Raw genomic sequence first — 27625 nt, forward strand, 5'->3', positions numbered from 1 at the left:
TGTGTTTTCTTCTTTTAACAAAATCCACCAAATTTTCAATTTAAACACCCATCCAGTGCTAATGATTTATTTAAAGCTGTGCTGTTCCATATATTTTTATAGTCCTGTCAAAAAAATCAAAAAAGGATTTCTGCATTGGTGCACTTAGTGAAATGTGAGCTCTCTTGTTCATGTAACCCTGACCTGGGAAGATGACCAACTCTAGGGGTAGGATATAATTTCATTTCCATGCATGTCAAGATCTATTTTGCTTATTCAGAGAGACAGCAGAAAAGTGTCAAATTCTGCAAAATAAGGTGTTCTGGTTTGGTGATGCAGAATAACCTCCTTTGTGGGGCTGAGTTTAAGTCATTGAGTTTAATTCTCATCAGATCTTGGATGGGCCTGAATCCAGACTGTGAAGTTTAAAAAAAAAAAAAAATCTTGTAAACTATTCAGTTCCCAACATAATGTTTTATTTTATTTATATTTAATATTCCAGAAAGAATCAGTGAAAGGAACTGTGAGGGTCACAACTCAAATGTTTGGCTTTGCTATTTCATAGTTCTTGTACCAAGGAAGTAGTTAAAAATATTAATCGGTAGTTCTGATAAATTTTGTAAATGGAACATAAAATGAGACAAAAACTTTCTTTGAGAGGTTCATATCACCCGAATTCCAAGAGGTTGGCCCATCTCTAGAACCAAAAGGATTTTATTTTCAAGTCCCACAAGATAAAATGATTCGTGCCCTGAGGAAAATGAGGAAACCCAGGTACCTTTTTTATTTGTTAGTTTTAAACTCATGAAGTGAACATTTCCTCTTGTAATTAATCCATCACCACCGCCATTCCCCATCTCTATAATTCAAATTTATGTTGATGGGTTGGTTCTTGACTAGTAACTGAGTTGCTTTTTCTTCTAAGAGGAGTAAAGTCATAGTATTTCTTACACAAATATGGGACTCAACCCTGTAAGTTACTGATCCCTTTGGCCATGATCCAGTAAGGTAAAGTGACTACATATATGTGTAAAGTTAAGTACCTAATTAGATACTTTGTTTATTAGAGCCAGAGTACTCAATACCTTGCAAGATCAAGACAAAGAGCATGTTGGTGATACGGCTGTGTTGATTCTCTTCAAATCATGTTTTAACATGACATACAGGCAAAGGCAAAATTGTAAAGCTTTCAGGGGTGACCTTTGTAGATACATCTATTGTGTATTTTTTCATTATTATTTTTCTTTTAGATCCTTTCTGCTCTGTTTTTCATTGAAGCAGATCCTCCATGGACTTCAACAGAGCTATGACAATTTACACCAGCCGAGGATTTGACTTTATAAATCATACCAGAATATTTTTCCTCCCTGTGCCTCACTTAAAAGTGTGGGCCAAGCGCAATATGAACCAGCAGGTTTCAAATCCATGATTCCATAGCAGAGCCCAAATTAGGCAAAAAAAGCTGGCACATCCTTAAGCACGCATCATTTTGCTTGAGGCTGATTTAGAGACACCATCAGATTATTCTTAAGTAACTGACAGAACCTAAAGTAGAATATTTATTCTTTTTTTTTTTCTCATCTAGAGAACGTTACATTATTTTGCTGGTGGTGTGCAACTTTTCAGAGTCCCTGTAAGAGTTCCACAGTGACTGCAGCAGGAATGGAAGCCAAAAGCAGGAATGTGCACTTAGACTATGTCTACACTACAGGGGTTTTGCGCAAAAACAGTCATTTTTGCCCAAAAACCCACAAAGTGTCCACACCTCAAGTGCGTTTTTGCGCAAGAAAATCTAGTCAATCGACAGAACAGAGGGCTTTTTGCAGTGTAGGTATACTTCCTTTTACGAGGCATAACTTCTTTTTGCACAAGAGTTCTTGCGCAAAAAAGGCATGTGTAGATGTTCAATAGAGATTTCTTGCATGAAAAGCACAGGTGCTGTGAATGGCCATCAGAACTTTCTTGCCCAAAAATGTCCATGCACTGTGGATGCTCTCTTGCGCAAAAGCATATCGCTTTTGTGATGTGCTTTTGAGATGTGGATGCACTTTTGTGCAAGAAGTTTTTGTGGAAGATGTCTTCCGCAAAAAGCTTCTTGCCCAAAAACCCTGCAATGTAGACAAAGCTTAGAGAAAAGACACTATAGAGGAAAGAAAGGAAACCTGTATATGTTCATTGGTACCATTCTCAGATCTGCCCAATGACCTTTTTAAACATTTGAGGGGAAAAGAAAATCATCTAATTACATTACAATTTTTTTTTTTAGTTTTAAAGTTTCCTCAATCACAAAACTGATTTTCTTAAAAAATAGTCAGTTAAAAGAATAAGGTTCATCGTGTCCCTGGTCCTTTTGATCCATTACCAACCGTCTTGGGCTAAACTTCAGAATTCTTCTTGACTTTTATAGTGCCATCCCAGACGAGTAATGTCATCTGCCACAGAGCCCAGAATTATTCAAGGGACTTCACTCTTCAGGTAAGGAAATATGCTGCAATACAGAGGCGATATTAAGACTCATGGGCTTTGTTGTTCATTAATCTTATATCTTTTAATAAGTGGTTTCAGAAGAACCCTAGGTATTTATTCTACTTCTACTAATGTAGCATAGAGTATGTACATTATGTAGGCTATAAAATTGATCCTTCAGTGACATCTCAAGCCAAATTCTGTTTTCAGTTACTCCAGTAAAAGCCCAGTGAAGTTTAGCAAGAATGCCCCAGAGAAGCTAAACAGAATGTGGTCCTATGTTTCAAGGTATGCAAATAGTCACTTCCAGCTGAGACAAGATTAGCAGTTTCTACTGGGTTGGCCAGAGGAAGTCTCCTGTTTGCCTCATATAGTAGAAATGCTGTATGTAGTAGAATAGTAGTATATAGTAGAAATGTACTAGATGAGGTGAAAGGAAGACTTTCTCTGGTCAACCCCAAAGATCCTGGTGGTAAGGGCTACAGCATGCACAATGGTGAATGTAGCTCCGGGATTGGGGGTGAGTGCATGCATGTGTGCTCCAATCACTGGAGTCCTGTGGCACCTTAGAGACTAACAGATTTATTAGGGCATAAGCTTTCGTGGGTAAAACCCACTTCGTCAGATGAATTAGACTAGAAATTACAGTCCATCTGATGAAGTGGGTTTTACCCACGAGAGTTTATACCCTAAAAAATCTGTTAGTCTGTAAGAGTATGTCTACACTGCAGGCAAAAAGTTGAATTAAGATATGCAACTTCAGCTATGTTAATTGCTTAGCTGAAGTTGAAGTACCTTAATTTGACTTTTGGCACGGTTTACACAGTAGAAAGCCGAAGAAAGAACACTCTTCCTTCAACAACTTAACTCCTTGTGAAATGAGGGTTACAGGAGTTGGCATAAGAAACCCATTATTTTAAAATAATAGGTTTGCTGTGTAGATGCGCACTCTGTTACTTCAAAGTAACATGAGTTCTTTTGAAATAATGCTGTGTAGACATGCCCTAAGGTGCCACAGGACTCCTCATTGTTTTTGCAGATACAGATTAGCACGGCTACCCCCTGACACTTTCCACTAATTAAGCAAGTCTGCTATACTTTCTGACCACCAATTGACTTGCATAATGTGCATGGCAGCTATAAACACAGACAGACAGAAAAACCCCACTGTACCTCTGTTATTTTTAGTATGGGTTAGTCAAATACGGATTTATATAGTGATTCTGTGTCTCTTACTTTTGTAAACAAAGCCAGTAGGAAATGTAAACTATAATTATCTGCTGTGGATTTATTTTAAAGAAAATGCATTTAGAAATGAGGCTCAAAACCACATATAATTGAATATTTCATATTCTTCTGATATGAGGATCTATTTCTCTATATCTCGATCTTCATGGGCTTGGAATTGTAAAATTTCAAATTCTGCCACCCTTACGAGCATGGAGTAGTACTATTTCATGTGAGCAGTTCCATAAAAATCAGTAGCTATTTACATGAGCAATTAATATTTCTTGCGAGTAAAGGTGGGAGAATCTAGAGAGAGTGCTCGGGAGTATAAAAGTCAAGTAGGGCATTACAGTATTAGAAGAATGAGACTTGTGGTTAAAAACTCATATGGTATGTGCCCTTGCCATAAGTGTTTTCTTTTATCAACAGAAGTTCATGATTATGTGGGTGTTTTAGTGTTTTTCTTTGTTACTGAATTTATAGTTTGTGGGAACAATGAGGCTCTGAGTCAGCAAGGTGCTCCAAGGTAAATTAAGTTTACATATTTAATTACTTCAGAGAACTGTGACTCTAGGCTGTAGGTCTAGACTAGTGGAGTAGGGGCTGGCTTTCTAAGCTATACTTAAAGAAATGAGTCTTTGGTAGGCTTGAAAGTAGAAAACTGAGGTTGTATAATCGTAACAGAAGCTGAACTGGAAAGTTTTTTGTAATATAATCTTGTAAGAAAGTTTGACGGTTTCCCTTGTTCTTTAGTGATTCCACTGTAGGCTAGCAGTCTGATTCAAAATGCATTGAAGTAGGAAATGGGATTTCAATGGATTTGGGATTGAGCACCAAATCTGTCAGTCATTCCATGCATGTGACTTCCATACAAATCTATGGGAATGTTGCTAGCAAGGAACTGCTGGATTGGATCCTTTAAGATTGCTTGATACCTATGAAATGAATTACCTTTGCAATATTTTTTTTTCTTTTTAAATAGAACAAGGAAGCACACCAGTCAAGTTTTTTCCAAGATGATTGTCTTCCTTTTGTAACTGGCTTCTATGTGCTGTACTTAGATATTTATGGGGTGTCTTGTAAATCAGGGGTCAGGAACCTTATTTGGAATGGGAGCTGCTGACCCACAGAAAAATCAGTCAGGGGCCCCACACAGGTGAGAAGCCAACCCTTCCCTCTCAAAAAAACAAAAACCAAACCAAAAAAACAAAACCAAAAAAAACCCCTGTTGTAAATGAAGGAAATCAAATTTATATGTCTGGAATAGAATTTACACTCATAGGTTGATCATAAGTGATTTTATTAGTGTATATGTCTTTCATTGGTATTAATAAATGCCAAGTGCACACGCAAGACAATATCGGAGCTTTTATATCACACAAGTGTTGACCTTTCCCCTGTTTCCCCTGCACTTTTTCTTTGTTATAATGAATTGATATTAGAAGGGGGTTTACAATTTACCTTGATGCTTTATTAGTTTGAAACAAAACTGGTGGATTGGGGAGCAAGTAGATGAACATATCAAAGATTTGTTGTATTAGTATGAGGCCTGTTGGAATGTATGCTAAAGCTTGGGTTTTAGCTAACCTAGTACGATCCAGAAAATAATAATTTTCTATTTTCATGTAGATAAGATAGCTAAAAGACCATAAAAGTGGCACTGCACTGCAAGATTCTGTAATAGGGGAGTTTGGGGTGGGAGAATGCAATTAAGTTGCTAGGCAATAGGTAAGTAGCTAGACTAAATGCATGTGCAGTGGAATTATTAGGAAAGGATTGAGAGAGAACTGATGCTAAGTGTGCATAAATAGAATGTCACAGATGGAATGGGGTTAGGGTTGCCAGATGGTCTCCCAAAAAATACCAAACACGCAGGCTAAAAATTTGTTGAGCAAAAGAAAAAAAACTCACTGCCACGAACACACATGCTATGTTTAATACTTAACTTTATTTTAAATAGTCTCCATCCTGCACCATCTCTGTTTAAATTTAAAGAGGCTTAGAAGTAATTGTACAAATATGCATGCTATTTTCATTGTTTTCTATTCCTCTAAAGCTAAGGCTCCGCCCCCCAGCCACTCCCCCTGCCCCTGCCAGACTTCTGTGCAATCACAAGCTCCTAGAGCTGATCGTGGCCCCGCCTTCCAGCCACTTCCCCTGCCCACACCAGGATTCTGTCAGGTGCGCAGCTGGAAAAATCAGAAAATACCGGACATTGCACATATCCAGTATTTTCTGATTTTTTTTTAACCAGACAGATCGCAAATACCGGACACCTGGCAACCCTAAATGGGGTAGACATTGACCTTATGTTGATGGGGGTAGAACATATAGATATACATCAGAGATATCTACATAATGTGGGGTATAAGACACCATTCCTAATTTCCTTTTCTTGGCTTCTTTCTGGCACTGAACTTTTGCCAACTGGATTCAGGGCCTTTTGAGTTTCTCCACTTACAACTATTTCACCCCGTATTTTCCTCTTCTGTTAAGAGTGTAAGCATGAAATATGGTTTTAGCCAGGACCAGGTTTCTTGTTTAGATAGATTTATGCTGTGTAATGATTATAAGTAGTACAATTATTTTCTTTCCTTAAGGTTATTGTTGAGTCAGTACTGCTCTACAACCAATCACTTCAATCTCAGAGAAAGTGAGGAGTTTAATGGAAACTTGTATGTAACCCATTTGGGGGAAAGAATCTATAAATGTTTATTTTTAATAAACCTAAGTGTGGCAAAGAAGTTGTCAATATTGGTAAGGACTACAAGAGAGAATTTCAGATTATTAATCAGCCACTATAAAAGGAATTCCAATCTTAAAAGTGATATTTTGGTTTTCCATGTTTACTAAGGGCTGGATAAGCCAGTGTTTTTCTACCTCGGGTACGTCTAAACTACAGGCTTTTGCTGACAGAAGTTTTGTCAACAGATACTGTCGACAAAGAGTGTCTAGACTACATCCAGTTCTGTCGACAAAGCAAGCCGCTTTGTCGACATGACAGTGTAGACGCAAAGGACAGTGTAGATGCAATAACGCCTTCTGTCGACAGAACTCTGTCGACAAAAGGCATTATTCCTCGCAGAATGAGGTTTACAGCAGTTGACAAAACTGCTGAGTTCTGTTGACGTTATGTCGACAGAACTCAGCGGCAGTGTAGATGCAGGTATAGTTTTGTCGACAGAAGTCCACTTTTGTTGACAAAACCCTGTAGTCTAGACACACCCCTCCTGAACATGGCTATTATGGTTATGCCATAGTCTTAAGAGTTCTTTTTCTCATTGTGCAAAAATGTTTTTAGTTTCAGAAGAAAATGTTGTGGGGTTAGTTCTGTTGTAATTTTTTGGGGGAATGATGGCCACCAGCAAGGGAGTTGAACCTCTGCCTTAAGCTCCCTAATGAAATTAAATTATCAAGGCAGAGTTGTTCCCTGGGAATCAGACATTACTCCTAGAAGAATCAGACATTACTCCTAGAAGGAGAGTTCTTCTATGATCTCTTCTGTTCCAGCATGGATGTACATGTGTAAATTCAACAGGTTAAACTGAGGGGTAACAACTGTGTGAATTGGTCTTGGATTGTGCAGATATGAGGATCAGTTGGACCCATTAAGGATATTTGACATAAAGACATGGATAAATACATTAGGTTGCCTTTGGAATTGAAAATATTCAGATGTGGTCTGTGCTTGAGGGAGATTTTTTTTTTTGAAAGATTGAGCGAAAATGGCTGAACCCTGAGCAAAGACTCCCTCCCCCCCCTTTCTTTAGATATTAATTTATATATACCATTTGCATGGCCTTTGTGCCTCAACTGTTTGAGGAAGAAGCCAGACATTTAGACAATGTATTAATTTTTTCCAGCCATTCTGTGTTATTCTTGAGCAAAAAAACAAACAAAAAACACTTCAAATGGTGAAACAATATTTAGTTTTCTTTATTTTTTCCTCGTACTCTAGAACAGCTCTGAGATGTTCCTTAAACTTTCCTAAATAATTCAACTGAGATGAAGCAGAGACAGTTTTAGATTTTTCACAAACTAATCTTATATCCATTTTAACATGCTTGTAAAAGTCATGTCATCATCTCTTCTATAGCTTTTCTTGTTTTGAGGAACGCTATTTTCACTTGGTAAAAAACAGAGTTTAGTTTTCTCTTCTTACAAGAGTGACTTCCCTTAGCATTGTGTGAATGAACAGTTCCCTAATCTGCCAATAACACACAAACCAATGACAGTAGTTATTCAGTCTTTTACCTTTAGCAGGGCAAGCAAGGTGTCCTAAACTAGTACAATTCATGATAAGCTTAATGGAGTGGCAAGCTGATTCAGCCCAACAACAACAACAACAACAAAAAGCCTCTTTAACAAACTAGTTTCTCCAAGACTTTATTTTCTTCATGATTATCAGGTTTTGTTGGTTATAAGACTAGAAAGAAAAAGGTTTTATATTATGTAATAAAGCAAATGCCCCTCCCAGCATGTACTGCAGTGTGGCAATATTCTAGGCACTGGATATGAAGCTCTGACTCCTCAAAAACCCATCAGCACCACTCTAAGAAGCTGTTTTGATGGTTTCTTGTGAATATAGGAGGGGCTAGGATGTGGGGAGGGAGAGTCAATTTTATTTCCTACAGAAAGCACTGTATTGTATTTTTCTTGTTATAATTTTCCCCCTTCTGGTTCAGTGAAGAGCACATGTGGATCAAGGCAGGGCTGTTGTATATCATGGCAGGCATATTTTAAGGCTTATTTCATTTCAAATGAGAAGGACAAACCAAAACAACTACACACACAGAAGAAATGAGACACATGCGTTGATTCATCCTTGCACAAAGCTGTTTTGCCCAAGCCAAGAACTGTCCTTGACAGTGGGTGGGCAGTGTCTAAACTGAGTCAGAGCTTCAACAGAACAAACAAAAGTAAAATAAATACCTTAGCGCATCTCCTGGCAATGCCCCTCTCTGCTGATTTTTGGGGCCGGCCTGGCTGGTTGTTTGACGCTAGCGGAGTGGGAGGATTTGTAGGCACCTTTTGCAGGCAGACCATCTGTCCATGCTGTATTCTGGGAGGCATCTCAAGCATTAGAGAGGAAATCAATTTGAGTACATTCAATCATATGTATTTTGTTTAAACAGATCTAAATGGCCACCTTCTGTTCTGAACATAAAACTGACTGCTGCTCATGGTTTTTGTTTTTAATCTTCCCTGATCTCTCTGAAAAGATACCCCGCCATCTCAAAATTTGTGAGTAGCATGCAGTTTTCAGTGGACTCAAGTCCCACATTTCATTACTTCTAAGGTGAAATGTGGGATGGCTTGATGGTGTATCACTTTTTTTTTTATTTCCTGGGGGCAACATTTCTTAAGGGGACTGGCAGTTTTTTAAAAAAAGGCCTTTTATTAAAACATGGCTAGAGAGCTACGTTCTCAGTTAATGTGCACACATATTAATGATCATACTAGGAAGCACTAGCTTGTCATCCTGGGAAATTATGGGTAGGCAGAGAGCAGGAGCACAATGTGCCTTTTGCAAATTTCTAAGTATACCTACGCTAGAGAGCACACAAGGACAAACTGCAGCCAGGCTTGCCAACGCCTGCAGGATAGGCCTGAGAGGCATGTGTTGTATATTCTCCTGTGTAAATAGGCATAGCAGGTATGTTTGTTAGTTTGTAGTAGTGTTCAGAGCACTGAATGTGTGTGTACCAGAATAACTATCCTTTGTAGTTGCAAAATAGAATCTTGTGATAGCTCCTTTTTGCTTTTCATGATCTATTCTGATGCTTTTTTGTATCTGTTCTGCCTAAGTCCCCTGACACAGCTTTTTCCCTAAAGGCAGGTTTCTCTTAAAAGTGACTCAAATTTTCTTGTTGCGAAATGTGTTCAAGTCATAAAATCCTGGGATGTTTTCATCCAAAACCTTACACTTTTTACTGTTGTCCAAGGACTGCAAACCAGTTACTTTGTTGGCTTTTTGACTGTCCTTAGAGAAGAAGTAACTGTTGTATTTCATATCAATGTTAGACAAATGCTGATATTTATCAGCGTGGTAGCTTTTATTATGTTTATATTTGAAAAGAATAAAATGAATGTTGCTATAAATTCAGAAAAATGTTTCTAAACACCTTGGGCTAAATTCTGCTCTCATTCACATGACTGTAAATGCAGAATAATTATTGTAGTCAGTAAAGTTACTTAGCACAGTCAAATGGGATGGCTGTCTCAGTAGCAGATCTCCTGAATTCAGGTGATCCATACTTTGCCTTGATACAATCTTGCAACAGTCTTCACAATGCTTTATTATGTTCATTCTTTCAAAGGCTCATGAGCATGGACAGGGATTTAATGTTGGGGCTACAGTGGGGGCTGAGGGAAGTGGCTTATGCCTCATCTATTAAGGGCTTACAGAAACCAAGGAAGCCTTAAGGATGGAGTAAGGAAAGCCCACAGAGTCTTCATACTAAATGGACTGTTCATAGCCTGAATTTATCATACTTTTGTTTACAGAAATTTTTCTCTGAGGTGGTACCACTGACATTTTATACAAATTTTGATTAAGATAGAACATGCACTGTTCCCTCTAACTTCCCCACCCTTCCATTCTCAATTTCTCTGTGAATTGGATCATACATAGATAAAAATCCTGAATGGCCTGTATTTTTTTTAAGAACACTTCCTGATTTACACATCTGTGGCAGCTTTAGAAGAAAGCTTTAATATATTGGCATGTGGCTGTCATTTTATCACTTGTTTAGTTTCGTGCAGGCAAGTGCACATGAATACACTGGCTTGTTGCTATGTTAAGTCAGCCTCTCTCATAATAGTCACTTATCTAAGTGCTTAAATAGACACATTTTATTACAGGAAATTCTTATGGTCAACTGATCTGTAGAAGGAAAAAAGTTACCTATGCATGCATGGTATGGCAGGAGGAGCCCCCCTGCACCTGACTAAAGGGGACAAAGATGAAAGGATGTTCCTGGATACTTTCCTTGGTAAATTGTATTTTTCTTGATATAATGTTCCTCCCTTCTGGTTCAGTGAAGAGCACATGTGGATCAAGGCAGGGCTAGTTACCACTGTCTCATTGCTATTTGACAAGAGTTTTGAAGGACTGAAGCTTAACTTGGAATTAATCTGATTTAGCTGATCGCCATATTTGGGGTTGGGAAGGAATTTTCCTCCAGGGTAGATTGGCAGAGGCCCTGGAGGTTTTTCGCCTTCCTCTGAAGCATGGGGTACAGATCACAGCTAGAGGATTCTCTGCATCTTGGGGTCTTCAAAGTAGTTGAAGGCTTCAATATCTGAGATATAGGTGAGAGGATTATTCTAGGAGGGGTGGGTGAGATTTTGTGGCCTGCACTGTGCAGGGGGTCAGACTAGATGATCATAATGGTCCCTTCTGACCTTAAAGTCTATGAGTCTATGACATAGATTTATATTTCCTAGCCACCAAATAGTCATGCTAGGCTGGTATTGAAAAGTCAAAGTAGTTGGAGTAAGTGGTAACCACAATAATTCCTTCAAGAAAAAATACCTTAAAAGAACTTCATTTGATATATTCAAAAGGGAGCAGAATCGGGAAGAAAGCCTAGAGATGGCACCAAGAGAAAGATGCTGAAGAGAATATACATAAGTTAACAATCATGGTCTCTTGAAGGCAAGAGCAGGGTATTATCTCTGTAGAAGATACCAGAAATCGCTATTGCAAGTGTTGCTCTGAACCTAGCAAAAATTAAAGATTCACAACTGAGTCTATCTCCTAGCTGCCTTTCTGCTCCAGATAGGGGTAACCAGGTATGCAGTACATTCCCCCTGGAGGAGCAGAGTCAAGGTGCCACCCATTCTGTACCTTATGTGGGAGTGGAAATGAAATGTAGATTCCATGGAATCTGCTCTCTTCTCCAACTTTGGGCAATATGGAGACTTGATGCAGGGGAGTAAGGCTGCCTAGCACTTCTGCAAATGTTTGCCCCAGGCATTCTCTGTTTTTAACAGAGGTTTTCATGTTCTAGTATGCTCTACTTGTGTAAAATTATAACAGGATGTTTTAGCTGTGACATAACCGGGGGCCCCTTATTTTTGCAATTGAACCCCTTTGTGTATTTAGTTAAAGTCAATTGGATTTCTAACTCCTTATTGTTAACTTGAATCACAGGTACTTTGATATTAGTTTGCATCTGCAATTTGATAGCAGGCATGTAAGCTGCACTTATTTGTGACTTTAATTTATTGGTGTGAAAATGAAGGCCAGCTTTACAAAATCTGGCCCTTCAAAGGAATGATAGGCAGTTTATTCACAGTTGAATCAGTTCTGAGAACTTTAGTGTCCTGGAAAAAACCTCCTCTTCCCCAGTAATAGGCATTCTCATGTTTTTATACCTAATCTCTCTCCACCAACAAAGTATACATTTGAAAACCTACTTCAAAAAATGTACAATTCTCCAATTACAAATAAGGCTATGCTGGCCATTCTTTCCTTAAGAGGCACAAAAATTGGTCTGTTATCCTACAAAAAGACAAACAAAAGATTTATATTATAAATGCATGATCATCTACAAAAAGGGCACCACAGTTTGTAGGGTACTGTATTACATAATAGAAGTCTCAAACTTTAAGTTCAAGTGACAGATCTGAATTGAGCTAAAGCAGGGATGGGCAATAATTTTTTGTGGGGTGGGGTGGGGGGACCTGCTCCAAGAATTTAGAAAGCTGTCAAGGGCCACATTCTTCCATATTAATGGAGGAGGTGAGGGGTCTGGGATGGAGGTTGGGTGCAGAAGGGAGTTTGCAGTAAGGGATTGGGGTGCAGGAGAGGGAGTTTGAGTGAAGGAGGCAGTTATGATTTGGGTTAGGGGCCTTGGGTGCAGGGGTCTGGGTTTGTGACCTTGGGCAGAAGGGGGTTGTGACGTGGGACAGGAGTGAGGCAGACGTTTTGGGTTGTGACAAGGGGCAGGATCTAGGAGGGGATATGAGTGCAGGAGGGGGGAGCAGAGGGTTTGGGTTATGTGGGGTAGGAGTACAAAGGGTTGGTGTCAGAGGCAGGCTCTGGTTGGGAGATTTACCTGCTTGCCTCCTGGCCAACAGCCTTCTGAAGCAGCCTGCCTGCCTACCCCACCCCCACATTGACTGCAGGGGTCATGTCATTTTTGAACAGCTATGAGCCTGTGGGAGGGGTGCTCCGTAAGCTGCCTTTTGGCAAGAGGTAGCTCCTATTGGACAGAAACCGGACAATGGGATTGTGCTGGGGGTGGGCAGGTCCTCCCTCCCATAGGCTCACAGCTGTTCAAACAGAGCCACAGAAGTTCTCAACAGCTGCAGGGGGCAGGCAGGCTGCCTAAGGGCTCACCACTGCATCTGCAGACCAGATCTGGCAGCTTCACCAGTCACATCTGGCCTGTGGGGAGGGTATCTTGCCCAGACCTGAGCTAAAGGAAAATCTCTGCCCACATTAGCAGGGTTTTTATATATATTTTTTTTCAGACTAGCCACTAGAGGGTGGAGCCACCACAAAATGATAAACATTTGAGCAGGTCCATCCACTACACAGAGGAGAGAAGACAGAATATTACCATGTCCTATTTATCAGACAAGCCATGGTGATTCTCTTGATTGGAAATAGATCGGGAATAATGTGTGAGGTTAAAAAAAAGTGTGTGAGGTGAAAAAAAAAAAGTGGCCCTGATCATGCTGTGCATAAACAATATAAAGATACTGCAGATGGCCAGAAATAAGAGATTGAAAAATGAACTCAATCTGACAAGAAAATAAGTGACTCCCTGATGACATACTGACATAGTCGCTTCTGAGTGAAGATTGTAAGATTCCTCCCCTGATTCATCAGAAATGTTGTAATACACATTTTTTCCCCTCCTTTCCCCTCCCTAAAACAGGATAAAAACCACAGGATAGCTCCAGCAATTTGCTTCCCCAAGCCACCACCATGTGAATAGTGCATTGAGAGAACCAACCAAAAAGCTGGCCACCCTTATTCTGGTAATACCAAAAGACATAACACAAATCATTAACTGTCTTCCTCTTACAGAAGGGGTACCCTTGTGGATCCAGTTACTGGAACAAAGAATATTGCCAGGCAACCTGGAGTGGCAAATTCAGGTCAGAAACACTAACCTAGTTTTACATTCTATAATTAGATTTCACTAACAAGTGTCAACTTCTAACACACTCTGTCTTAGCATGGAATCACAAACAGTCCCGTGGGAATGCTAATCCATCATGCCTGGCAAGCTGGACTATATAATGGACAGTAATGTACATACAAATTAAAATGACAATACTCAGCTTATTTCTATTCCTAAAGGACCAGTCACTTACTCTAGGTTATCTGCGTTCATATCAAACCAAACATAATGCCTATAATAATAAATCTTTAGTAAGTTAACTACAAGATGAATTATTTACAAAGTTAAAGCAGGAAACACAGAAATTAGTTAAATTAATAAAAGTAATGTAAGCTTCTACTATAAGCAACTCTACATCCATCCTTTAAAGCTGACCTGTGTCCAGCAGCATAGGAATCAATTATGGTTAGGCATTTTTGCCCTTTAGTCCCCAGATAGTATAAAGATCTCAGTTTCTTCTTGTGAGGGATTTGTATCCCCTTCAGCTTAGAATCCAAGCTGATGGAATGAGTTAATGAACAAGTCTCTCTTTCCTTGAAGGAGTCAGGAATGCAGTCTACAAGGTCTTTGTCCATTGGTACTACACAATGTCTCATTTGCCTTCCAAGGGTTGCCTTCTGCAGGATGAGCACTTTACCTTAATTAATGCTGCTTTTCCTGTTTGTTTGAATGACATAATGAGATGTTTACAGTGCAGACATTCAACATAAATTTATACCAGGAGATATGTGCCACATCCTACAACCATTCTTTAAGTCTAAATACACTGTTGTAAGATTAGTATCTATTTTAACCATACAAACCTCACATCTAGGCTGGTTTCCAGCTATGCATTTGTCAGTATTCAGTGAGGTTTTGGGCTGGTCACATACTCACAGACCAGGTGTCAGTGTATCACAACCATCATTGATCATTTTGTTTAAATTTGCAGTACCCACCTACAACTGGGAAGCGAGTGACTGCAGTTGCATCTAGTTGTTCACGATTAAATGAATTCTGACAACAGTCACACCTTCCCAGTGAACAATGAGATTTTCTCAATAGTGGGCACCAAACTCAGGTAGCTGGTTCCTGTAATTGAAGGACAGACTATATACTCAGTCTGTCATAAGACAGCCATATGCTACAGAAAGTGTTAAGACCCGAAGTGTCTGTCCGATCATCTAGTCCAGGGGTGGCCAAATAGCCTGCAGGCCGGATCCTGTCTGCCGAGGTTAGCTCTTGGTTGTTTTACACACTGCCATATTTACCCGTCTGTCTGCAGGTACCAGGGACTCTCAGCTCCAGTTGGCCATAGATCACCATTCCTGGCCAATAGGAGCTGCGATCACCTGTACCTGCAGAGGTAAAGGTAAATAGAGCGGCAGTGGCCCACCAGGGACTAACCCTGGTGAACTGCAGCTGTGTTATTACCCACCCCTGATCTAGTCTGACCATCTGCATCCCACAATCCAACTGTACCACCTGAACACTAAAATAAAAAAACAGCATTAGATCAAACTATCACAGCTCACAGGAGACTAAACTATTTAGCTCAACTGATTGAGGCTTTCATCTGGGAGACAAGTTCTTCTGTTACTATGCTCCTCTGATTATTAGACATTAGAAATAATTGGTATTTAGAAGGTCTTCTTGCATTAGAGGACTTAGTTAAACTAACAGTTGAAGTAAATCTCCCACGGTTATAAGCAAGGGAGAATATCTTAATGAAACCTTGATTATTTGATATTAATTTTGTAGTCTCAGTTGATCTGGGTGATAATTTGGAAGAAAGTGTACAGTTAAAATCAAGTCTCTTTCAGTGGTCAAGCAAAATAATTCCTCCACACTAGTGATAAATTTGGCTTGGTTAATTTAGCTAACCATTGCTTCTCAGAAACCTTATCATTTTTACTCTATCCAAGGATTCTCTGGAGAGCTGTATACTGAGAACTTGTTTGTAACACTCCTCTGGCTACATCTCTTCAAGTAAACTGCTATAGCATACGTGAGAAGGTATATAAATACTCGAAGGTCAATAGGTCAAGTACTGTAAGTTGTGGACTTTGGAACACAACATGTGAATTGTCAAACCCAAAGTGTACTCCTGGATCCAAAGGGGTCTTTGTGGATACTACTATGGTATTTATGACATCATCTCTTCCCACCACAGTCAGATAACTGAAAGTGTCCATCAATAAGTGAGGAGGAGAAACACTTGCATGTGTGATTTCATGAGGGAGGTAAGTCAACCATCACATGTTGAAGAATCTTAGCCAAGAAACACACATTAAACTTGACTGTCTCAGCGCTATCCCAGGAGGAGCTGTATGCAGATGTTACTAGGGCATTTGCAATACAAAATCCTTTCTTAGAAAACTAAATCAAAGCTGCACCACTGAGACCCATGAAGCTCAAGTTCTTTGTGGCACAGTTTCCTTGAGCAATTTTTATAAACACTTCCTAAACACTTTATGAGCTATGAAAACAGTTGGGGAAACTGTGCAGCCACGTAAAGGTCACATGCTAAGTACATTCCTGGAAAATGTTCAGTAAGAATTGGGAACCAGCAGTACACGGATAAATACTGTGGACTAAATACAAGACTCTATATTCATTCTGCATTCTGTTTAACCATTTATAATAATTCTAATGCCTGCATTAGGATTTATATTTTAATATGCATCTATAGTAAATGACTTCTACTCACCAAACACTTAATTTTATCCTCTTGTTTTGGTTCTATAAATTAGGCTGCTGTTGTTTCTGGTCTAGATTATAGATTTATTGTAAAATAATTTATTAAATAATGTTGTATTAGCTGACTTATGTTTGCAATTTCCGTAAATGCCATCAGTCATATCAGGGCTTTCTGCTCGTAAATTGCTGGGTTCTGCTAATTTGTTTTGGGTTGTGTGTGAGTGTTCACTCACACAGCTACCTGAGAGTGATGACATTACAGGGTCTTGGATTCCTTCTAACAATGTGGGATCAAATATTAACTGAGCTAATTTCAACTCCAAGAGGACCCAATGCTGCAAGGGGTGGGGGGAGTCATCTCTGGCAAGGTGCGGAGTGGCCTTGGCTTTCACTGAGGATAGTGGTAGCTGTAAGCGTTCAGCACCTCACAGGAAGCAGTAAAATATAAGGCAGAATTGGTCCTAGATTTAGAGCCACACTTGAGGTTCAAATGTTGTTTCGGACCCAGAAGCCTGTCTGAGAGCTTCCACTGGTCTTGTCTTTTCACAATCCTTTTGTTGTAGGCCTAGACACCGAGGAGAAATGCACATTTACCTGTCACATAACATGGACATGATCCTGTAGACTGCATTACTAACACTCAAGTACAGTGCAACAGAGAGAACTTCCAGGAATATGAGCGGTGACTCAGTTATCTTCCAACTCTTATCCAGGTGATCTGCACTGATCAGCTGACAGACGTGCATGCTGGAGGCAATGGGAGAATACGGTTAATAATGGTTAAGGGTTTTGTGGTTACGGGACTAAGATCTGTTTAACAGATCAGAACACAGAATGGATGAAAAATAAGCAATGGGAAAGTACTTGGATACAGTGGAGTAATTTGGATGCTAATACATTGACCAATCTCTAGTTTCAGAAACATGTGCGTGAGAGAGAATTCCCAGCAAAAGATGCAAATAACTAGCTAAAGAAGCTTACACAATGCTGTTAAACCACCACTGAAATGTGTAAGGGGAAACAGAAGTAGTAGATATAAAATAATAATTTATCTCAAAACTGGCAATTATCACACTGCACAGAAACGTATTAGAGCTAGAATTCTGTAAGTTTAGTAACCTTGTCTATCATCAGCTGAGAACCTCTTCAAAAATTTTACATGTAATAGAGAAGTTTATCTATACAGTGACTATATTCCTCACAATGTAGCAACTTTAGAGCAAACCAGTAAACTGATGGCCAAGATCCTAGACGTTTTTCAAAACTGATTTTCAGTTGACATCTATGGGGCTACTCACATGCTTAAAAATAAGCATTTGCGTAAGCACTCTGCAAGCTCAGGGCCTGGGTGCTCAGTACTTAGCAGGATGGATCTCCAGTAGAGCTGGCCCCATACTAAGGAGGGGGCAGCCATCTTAGGAACTGTTTTAAACATATAGGCTGTGTCTAGACTAGCCGCTTTTCTTAGAAAAGTTTTCCGGAAAAACTTGCCAGCTGTCTACACTGGCCGCTTGAATTTCTGCAAAAGCACTGACGATCTCATGTAAGATTGTCAGTGCTTTTGCGGAAATACTATGCTGCTGCCGTTCGGGCAAGTCTTTTTCCAAAAAACATTTGCGCAAAAGGGCCAGTGCAGACAGCAGAGATTTGTTTTCCACAAAAAAGCCCCGATTGCAAAAATGGCGATCGGGGCTTTTTTGCGGAAAAGTGCGTCTAGATTGGCCACGGACGCTATGCCGCAAAAAGTGCTTTTTGCGGCAAAGCATCCGTGGACAGTCTAGACGCGCTTTTCCGAAAATGCTTTTAACAGAAAACTTTTCCTTTAAAAGCATTTCCAGAAAATCATGACAGTTTAGTAAAATAGCCTGTTTAGCCATCTGGTAAAATTTTCAAAAGCAAATTACTTAGGAACCAAAATCCCATACACTACCAACTGAACATGTACTCTTAAGTCACTAAGATGGTTTACAAAATTTCCGCCCATGAGTTCTCTCTCATCAGTGAACCTTTTGACACGAGAGATGCACTTCTCATGTCTGTTTTTCCTCAGTACAAGCTTAGTATATGGATTTTGATTGGGAATCTGTATTCTTAGATAGGTAGGTAGCATAACTGGAAACTGTATTCTGTTTTCACTGTGGTGGCCACTGATGTGGAATTTCCTAAATTTTGCCATGTTTTTGTCGAATTCTTCTGCCTCCCCTCCTTTCATCCTAAATATGAAAAGTAAATGCAGCCCCTGAGATCATAGCAGTAAATCTGCCTCAACTCTTAGAATGCTGATTGCACAGTAATAATCCTATATAAAAGCTAAATTATGAATTTGTTTCTTGGCTGATTTTTAATTTTTCTTAAACAAAGGGCTCAGTCAAATGAATGGACAATGTTAATCTCCCCCATTTTACTAAAGGAAGAAAAGAAATTGAACAGTCAATAAGTTAATTGAAAGAACAAAGCCCCATGTATTGGCAGTTTCAATGTAGTATTTTAGTTATGCGTCAGAACTTTTTCCCCACAGTCTTCAAAGTTATGGCACACTTTTACTGCCATGAAGCTTCCTAGGGGGTAAATTCACCCTATTTCCTCTCCATATAGGCTAAGGGATCAGATTTTTTTGCAAGGCACTTTACAAGGTTTGGGACCTTCCCACCAAGTAGCAGGCAGAGAGGCTGTGCTTCTAGACTGGAATAACAGAAATAGCATCTCTTCATCTACTTACCACAGCTTTTCACTATTGGCATCATGTCAATGCAAATCCCCTCCCCCAATACCTGTGCTAGTCTGTTGACAGAACAGAGAAGAGGTAAAAAGCTGTTCCACCTCCCAGTCAATGTGGTACCCAGCTAATATAGAGGATCTTTTACTGAAGATTGCATCATCCTAAATTAACAAGATTTGGGAAAAACTAAACACTAATCTATCTGCTTACTGAACACATTGATATATCAAAACATTTAAAACTATTTGCAAAAAACTTGGAAGTTGCTATTCAGGAAGTAATACATCCAAACTGAGTTTTCTTAAGTATGAATGTCAAATCATATCAATTGTTTTTGTTCTAAACCTATAGAAAAGTAACCCCCTACCCACAACTGGATTACCACAAGACACTGAAAATACCTTTGTTCATTTCCAATGTGAATAGGTTTTATGCACTGAACTGACATTTTGGCTTGTTCTTCTTGATTTAATTTAGATACACAAATCCATCTGTGGGAAGGCAAAGAGAGATCTGATCAATTTTTCTTAAAGGGGTATAAGTCTTCATAAGAGTCTGCCTTGTGTCTCCATTTTTTATTTACCTCGGTCCTTACACCTTAACTAACACAATTTGACAGGAAACTATGACTGCACCAATTGAAACTATTGCAGGGGTATTTAGGATACCCCAGTGATCTTTAAGAGATCTTTAACCTTTGGCATAAGCGACAAGGAGTCCTGTGGCACCTTATAGACTAACAAATGTATTGGAGCATAAGCTTTTGGGGGCAAAGACCAACTTTGTCAGATGCATGTAGTGGAAATTTCCTGCTCCTCTCCTTTGAAAATCTGCCCCAAGTCACTTTTGGAAACTAGATTTAATGTCCTTAGGCACTTTCTAAAATTTCACCCCTAAAAATATTCATAGACTTTAAATTCCACCCCCACCTACAGCTATATTACCCATATATCATCGCTTATTAGTGTCTTGCACAGACTGTGAGGGGGACTGGAGAGACTACTAAGGGGAATCTTATAGCATCACACACCACCTCCTGGCAAGTGTTAAATTAATAGCATGCAAGTTTGTGTCTGTATCTATAAACATCTCAGCTTCTTGCACTCACCACAGTAGGGAGAGGCTGGGAACTGACAAGGAAGAATGATTCAGTAACAATAAAATTTGTTTGTATTAGAGAAGGATGAAGGGGGAAAGAAAAGCTAAACAATTATTATTTGAACATTTCTCTTCAACCTTAAGCTAGCTTGAAGTTTGATCTTGCTCCCACTGACGTCAATGGCGTTTTTGTCATTAGATTTAATGAGTAGTATATGACCCTTAATTCTAACAGTTTTATTTTACTTTCAGAGAAGCTTTTCTACCATACTCCCTCTTAACAGTATCTGAGAACCTTAGAAACCAGAATGAATTTGGCTTCTTTATATACTTTTGTCAGCAGTACTTTTGTGCCCATTTTACAGATGTGGAACTGAGGCACAGAAGCAAATACATTACTTGCCCAGGGAGTTCTGGGGTTTATACATTTGGATTGGGTTTGTTTGTGGTTTGTTGTTAAAAGTTGACAAGTTCATCTACAATGGAATTTAACATAACAGCAATCCCTCCTGGCTGTTCTGGTAAATTTGGAGGTAAAAATATCCTGAGTATTCTCTATAGTCATCTCTGTTCCATTCCCTTTTTGTTAACTGGATCAGAACTTTAGGGTAAAATCCTTTCTCCATTGATAGATAGAAGTTTTGTCAGTGGCTTCAGTGTTCAAGGAACTCAAAATACATAGAAAAGCTTCCATTGTCTTTAGTGAAGTTAATGTATGCTTCAGTGGGCTTTGGATCAGGCCCTAAGCACCCAATTCATTCTTCAGTTGAGTGATATTACTGGTTTCAATGCAGACTTTGACTACAGTACAGGTCTCTTCCAGGATATTACTAATTTTTATATCTGTGGTTTGATCTCTCTCTCTCACTATAGCTAGAGAGAACTGAATACAGAAATGGAAATCAACAGATCTGGGTTTTATTCTTGATTTTGCCATTGAGTTTCTGGGTAACCGTAGGTGAGTCATTTAACCCCCAGTGTTTGTACTTCCCTATTGTAAAACAGGGATATTTTTTACTTTCGCATACAACAAAACACTTCCTTCCAATTCCCTGACTTTTTTCCTGTTGTAACAACATTAGGCAGTGACAAGGGCACTCAGCACTTAACAAAATCAGGCCCTTAATTATATAAAGCATTTCACAAGATGTGAAGACTCCCAACTAACTCCTGTTTCCCAACAGCTGTTTTATAGCTGCCTTAGTAGTTCAGTTAACCTAATGCCCGCTCCCTGATATAAGCCAGTAGTTTCACTTTTTATGCTTTAATTCAATTTATAATAGAAAAGCAGTAATACATTAGAGTGGTTTCTTTTGTGAATTTCAGAATTTATTAGCTCATAGGCATATATCAACCTCCAGCTAATTTAAAATGTTACAAACCATAAATATGGAGATGCTTCACCACTAATGGATACTGAAGTGCAAAGGCTTGCATGGAGTCAAACTCTGTTCACAGATGCTCACAAAGCTTTGGGTGTTTTCCCAAGCCTCTGTGGTTTACAAATCTTGGACTTCCATTTCTGGTTGGTGTTGGCAAGACCAAAAATCACAAGAAATCCTGCCCCATTTGGTATCTATCTATATTACTACCTCTAGGAAAATAAAGATGTGCAGGAGTGCACAAACACTAGCAATTCAGGGGGTCCTCGCTATAAGTCCAAGATACGTTCCAAAAAACCTGGACTTATAGTGAAACAACTTAAAGCGGGGAATTTTTTTCCTGCAGCTGACTTCCATTTCAACAAATTGGGGGGGGGAGGGGGGAAGGTTTCGCACAACTTATAGTGGTGAATGGGAGGACTTATAATGCATCAGTTCCTACAAATGTCTATGACTTTAGTGTGGAACCGATGTATACCAGGGCAACATATTGCAGGGACCCCGTACTGTTTTTACTTTAAGCTCACTCATTCTAGTGAAAATGTCTCACTACAGGCACTGTGACAATATGCTTATAAGGCAGTCTATACACGTTTCCAAGATAAGTATTCTAAATGGCAATGCTTTATGGCTCTTTAGAGCATTTCTTAGTGTAAATGTAAAACATTTTATAACCTTCATTTACAACACATTTTATTGGGTATCACAGACTTGTAAAGCAATTTATCTGACAGACTGAATAACAAAATACTACTTACCATTAACTCTTTTCTTCTTGCCCTGTTCTTCCTTTGCCAGAAAAAATCACTGCCTAATTGTCTTGCATTCAGTAGAAATTATAGCTACAGAGGGATGTTTCTTTTCCTTGACTAAGTCAATGGATTTTGTATGTTTGTTTTTTTTTGTCTAGAAGTACTGTTGTTTAAAAGTGATAACATTTTCAGTTCGGTCCTGGATTCCTTTCAGAAATAGAATGGAGACATCAGAAACTCAATCTCCCTTACTTGGATGTGCAGTCCACACATTGAGAGAGACACTGGATGACACATGTTGTTGCAAAATCTGTAAGCCCAGTCCTTTCTGCAGGGTAAACAAGAAGCCGTTCATCTCTGTTGCATTGGTTTTGTTAGCCATGAGGGAAGCATGCAAGAGTCACTGTTCTTGATAGTCTGAGAGATTCAGAGACCTTGGAATTATCCCAAATGGTAGTATACAAAAGATTTAGTGGAGTCAAACAGCATTCAACAGTTTGCTGAAAATATAGAGTATGGAATGGGACACCTCTGGACTACCTGTCTTCTCTTTCTCTTCTCTCACCCCCCACCATCGGTCACTTTTCATTTCCAGTGAGAAGTGATTCCACCTGCAGCAAATACAGATTTTCATTGAAAAAGAGACAGTACAATTAATAACTGGTTCCTGTTATTTTTACAATGAAATAGGCCTACCTTACAATGCGTGCTGGACACAGAACAGATATAAGCGAGCCCTTCGGGCTTCTTGCAGGTTTAGGCCTCTAAATTTATCCAAGTCTCCAATGTCCTATTCTCCTCACTCATAGTACAATATCAGATACTTTCTAAAATGTTTGCTTAAAAAGAAAAATGTGTACATAGTGTATCCGTTTTGAGGGGGGAAGCAGATTTCATCTGCAGTTGCAAATGTAAGTGAAGCAGCCTAGCAAAAGACATCTATCTAGGAATTTAGATGGTCCCCATTACTATAGTGTCTAAGCTCCTCACTGTCTTCGGTATGTAACCCAGAGGCATTCAGACCACTGATAAGGGAGAGTGAAGTCTGCTCTAGAGCCTTTTCTGAGAGCTAGATGGCTTTTAGCTCATGCAGTAGAGGCCCATGGCTTTAGCACCTAAGTTCACAGGCTCAGTCCCTTCTGCTGATGATGAGGGTCCATTGGCCTAGTGTCTCTTGGTTACAAATAAATTTATCCTCACAGCACCCTGGTGAGGATGAGGAGTATCATCCTATCATACCTGGGGAATCGAGGCACAAAGTGTGACCTGTCCAAGGTCAGACAGAAAGCCTGAGCTGATCAGAAATTAGAACTAGTATGTCTCAAGGTCTAGGTTAGCACTCTAACCACAGAACCATCTTTTCTCACTGTTGATTTGTTTATGAAAGAAACCTTTGGGTAGAATGGATGGGAATGAAGATTCACGCTGACTACTGACAGGGAGAGTTCACCCCTCTCTTTGTTCTTGATTCGATCTAAGTTATTACTGGTAAAGCAGGAATAATTCCATTGGAATAAATGGTATTTGCACAAATATAAAACTAATGTGAGAACAGAATCAGGCCCCCAGATGCTGAACTTCACAATGAATCAAGCAAAAACTAGAAAATTCTTTGCAAAGTTAATTTAAATTTAGAGGCCAAGGTTCAGACCTATTTTTATTTTTTCAAAACTAAATTCTGGCATTTCTCCCCTACAGATCAGACAGATCTACTGAGCTGAAACACTGCTGTGATTCCTCTCAAAGCGCCAAAAAATGGCCTAAAATAAATTCTTCCCACATTTGGTAAAATGTTTAGCAATCGCTATAACACTTCCCTCTCAACTGAAATTATCATGCTAGTCACCACTGAACCCTTCAAAAAGAATGGAAGACAGGGAATTTCTGTAGCAGGAGTTTGTTTCACAGAAACAGTTCAGGAAGATAAGCCGTCAGACGAGGACAATGATGAAAATCTACAAAGACATTGGTACAGATGTTCAGGGTACAGACTGCACATTGTTTCTACTTTTTTTTGGTCATCTACCTTTGAGACCATCCTCACTTAGAGCTAGTCAGTTAAAAGCTATATCCATCACTGCTAATACTCAAGGGTAAATCTGAATAAAACTATAGGAAGGAAATTCTGCAGATTAAGGTTTTGGCGAAATGCCTTGTGAAGAAGGCATTAGTGGAAATATTAGTCTATAGAATTTCCTTTCTCCAGTTGTGATCAGTCCATTAAAGGTCGCTGCTAGTGCTAAGAGACTATCCAACCGGGATGTGCTGGTATAGATTGCTGTAAGAAAGTTTGTTCATGACACCTAGGTTTAGTTTTGACTGAGGAAGGAAAGCATGCAGACTGCTAGGGGTTCTTTGATGAACTAAAAGGAAAAAACTCATTGTTTTAAAAAGAAAAATGGAGCACCACATTCATTTGTCCAAAAGGAAACTGAACTCAAAAAGCTGGCTAGTAACTGAAGCTAAGAAGAAAACCAATCAGTTTGATAAGGAAAAATAGGAGTAGACTTTTTTACAACATGGAGGTGAAAAAGTTGCCACTAGAGTCTAACTCATATAAGCTGACTGGTTCCTAAAAATAAAACTCCATTTCTAACTACCATTTTTGTGCATCAGGCTTGTATTACTTAAAGCAGTGATCACAAGTGCCTATTATCCAGTAATCCATGGGTAAACAAGTTAATTGTGTCTCACCTTCAGTTTCCCTTTATAAACTACTGCAATGCATACAAAACACTGACCCAAAATAAAATGTTAAGAAATTACCATGAAAATATTCTAACACAAATTTTTTATCTGTTGTATGGATATGTATAGATATATTTTTTCTGGATATAATGTTTAATCAAGGATTCTAGGATTCTTTTTTGTTCCCAATGAGGATTTATTTCAGATCCATATCCTTTCCATTTTGTGGTATGTAGACTTCCAAGTGGGCCTGTGGTCTGGCAAAGAAGGACAATTGAAAGAAAAAGTCTTAAGCTTGAACCAGACTAGTTCACTGGGTCACAGCCTGTTCTTTTCTTTAGGTGGAATAATTGATAGGGTGCAACTTCTTCCAAATTAGTGATTTAGGGGGAGATATATATTAATAATGTTCTAGGATGTATATGAATCCTAGAATGTGGCATTATATCCCAACATTAGCTCCAAAGTAAGGTTATGTAATGGGTTCTGAAAACACAATTTTTTAATTTAAAAAAAAAAGCACATTGGAACAAATATTGTACTAATTTCATGTTTCCTTCCCTTTAAAAGTGAAACTACCTTTTTTCATAGGATCAGCACACTGAATTTAAAAAAAAAAGTAATGGATGCACATCAATAATAAATTCAGGAATATGCACTGCAAATGAATATGCATTCAAAATTATTTTTTGGAGCATCAGAGTCTTTGGAGTATTATTTTTCTCTTAATTATTTGAACATTTTGTACGAAAGGACAGAACTTAGAAAGACGTGGTACAGCTAAAAAAAATAAAAAACACATTTTGTGGCATGTTACATACCTATCAGTAAACTGACATTTTCTAATATGTTACACGTCATCTTTTGTACTATGCCATGAACTGCCAAAGGCAAGGCACAGATTAGGATAGACATGAAAAATAGGTCTGAATCTGCCACTTGATTGAAATACCTCATGCATCCATTAAATGCCAGGGCAAGATCTCAGCTGTGTAACTCCACTATAGTTGGTAGAGTTTCACCAGCTGAGAACTGGACCCAGAACATTATAAAAGAAAGATTTAAACCACTCTACTTTGAGTTATTTTAAAACATCCTTGTGTATTTCATTGGATTTGTGGGCCACACATTGGGATATCTCAAGAGAAAAATGACAGACAAAAACAAAAACTAATCACATCCTAAATTCATACCAGGCCTGTGGCTACATGACTGTCTGAATAACTAAATGAATGCGAGACATTCTCTCTGCACTCATTCCAGGTGCAGCACTCCTGCTCCCAGGAGAACCGAGAGCAGAGGTTCTTTCCTCTTTGACATTCAAGTGGGAGGTGGGAAGGAAGAGATTAAAAATGCTACATTTTCCCAGAAGGCTCTTCCTTAAAAGGTACTATCCCCCAAAACCTTTTCATCTCAAACTTTGGTTTTTCAAATTATTTTGCAAGGTTCTTCCTGAACAAGGTGAGAGTAAGGCAAGACCCCCGTTATTAATGATAACGTATCAATATATCAGAAAGTATATAAAATGAAGTGAAATAGGAAGTGAATCTGACCTGTTGCTCTGGATAACTGACAGAACCATCCATTGATTTCTGCTCCCCAGAAGACAGACTCTTTGTAGAATGGACTTGTCTGCTCCCTGTGATGAAAGGATTTTAGCAAGAACTCAGCAATTTTCCCCCCACACAAAAGACCCCTCTTCTCTTTTAGGATCTGAAAAAAAAATCACTTGCCTCAGGACAGTGGCAGTCAGTCAATAAAGGTGAACTAGAGCGCCAAGATAAACAGCCGTTGAGGGCTTTGGAGGCAGGGGGTGCCGATCGCACGTTTCGCATAGAGCGCCAGTTGCTGGCAGCTCATCTAGGGCCGCTCCTGTCTGGGATGGGATAGGAGTTTGGCAATTGAGTGCTGAAATAGAGGGGAAAATACCTTCTACAATGAAATAAAGTTAAAAACTCTTCATCATATTCTCTCTCTTGTTCACAGGGAACTGGATTTCCTATAGAACTGAGGCTTCTTTTAGCGCAGGGGTGAGGAACCTGAGGCCCGGGGACCGGATGCTGCTACTCAGCTTGCCTGAATCCAGCCACGCCACCCCAGCAGTGGGGAGCCCGCGGGGCTGGAGCATACAAAATCTAATGTGAGCAGTGCCTTTCTCCTCCCTTTCAGTCAGTGGCCATGTCAGTGAGGGGTTTTTGCTTGCTTCTGACTTGTGTATGGCCCCTGACTGATTTTTCTGTGGGTCAGCCCCCAATCCAAAAAAGGTTTCCCGCCCCTGCTTTGGAGCACCATTTCTGGTCATGGTGGCCTTACTTTTAACAACACATGCAACAAATGGAAGGAAGGGGATGTTAGGAAAGAAGGCTCCACCAGCCAAAAGAGTGTAAGAAGATGGGATAGAAGAAATGTTTCTTAAATAAATTAGTCTGAAAAGTGACAGAGTGAAACCTGAACCCTGATGAGTCCATTAATCACTCAGGTACACAGTATTGG

The 27625-nt window shown here is 39.3% G+C and overlaps 2 long non-coding RNA genes across 2 annotated transcripts; both read right to left on the reverse strand.

Moving 5' to 3' along the window:
* Positions 1-1047: 1047 nt before the first annotated feature.
* Positions 1048-19276, reverse strand: LOC142829559 (uncharacterized). The gene is made up of 3 exons (XR_012904063.1): positions 19213-19276; positions 8605-8745; positions 1048-2467 (listed from the first exon to the last, which is right to left on the reverse strand). It is a non-coding gene; the product is annotated as an uncharacterized LOC142829559 (long non-coding RNA).
* A 341-nt stretch (positions 19277-19617) lies between these two features.
* Positions 19618-26773, reverse strand: LOC142829402 (uncharacterized). The gene is made up of 3 exons (XR_012903797.1): positions 26686-26773; positions 22451-23055; positions 19618-19703 (listed from the first exon to the last, which is right to left on the reverse strand). It is a non-coding gene; the product is annotated as an uncharacterized LOC142829402 (long non-coding RNA).
* Positions 26774-27625: the final 852 nt, after the last annotated feature.

The sequence above is a fragment of the Pelodiscus sinensis genome, chromosome 5, assembly GCF_049634645.1.
Source record: "Pelodiscus sinensis isolate JC-2024 chromosome 5, ASM4963464v1, whole genome shotgun sequence".
NCBI lineage: Eukaryota > Metazoa > Chordata > Testudines > Trionychidae > Pelodiscus > Pelodiscus sinensis.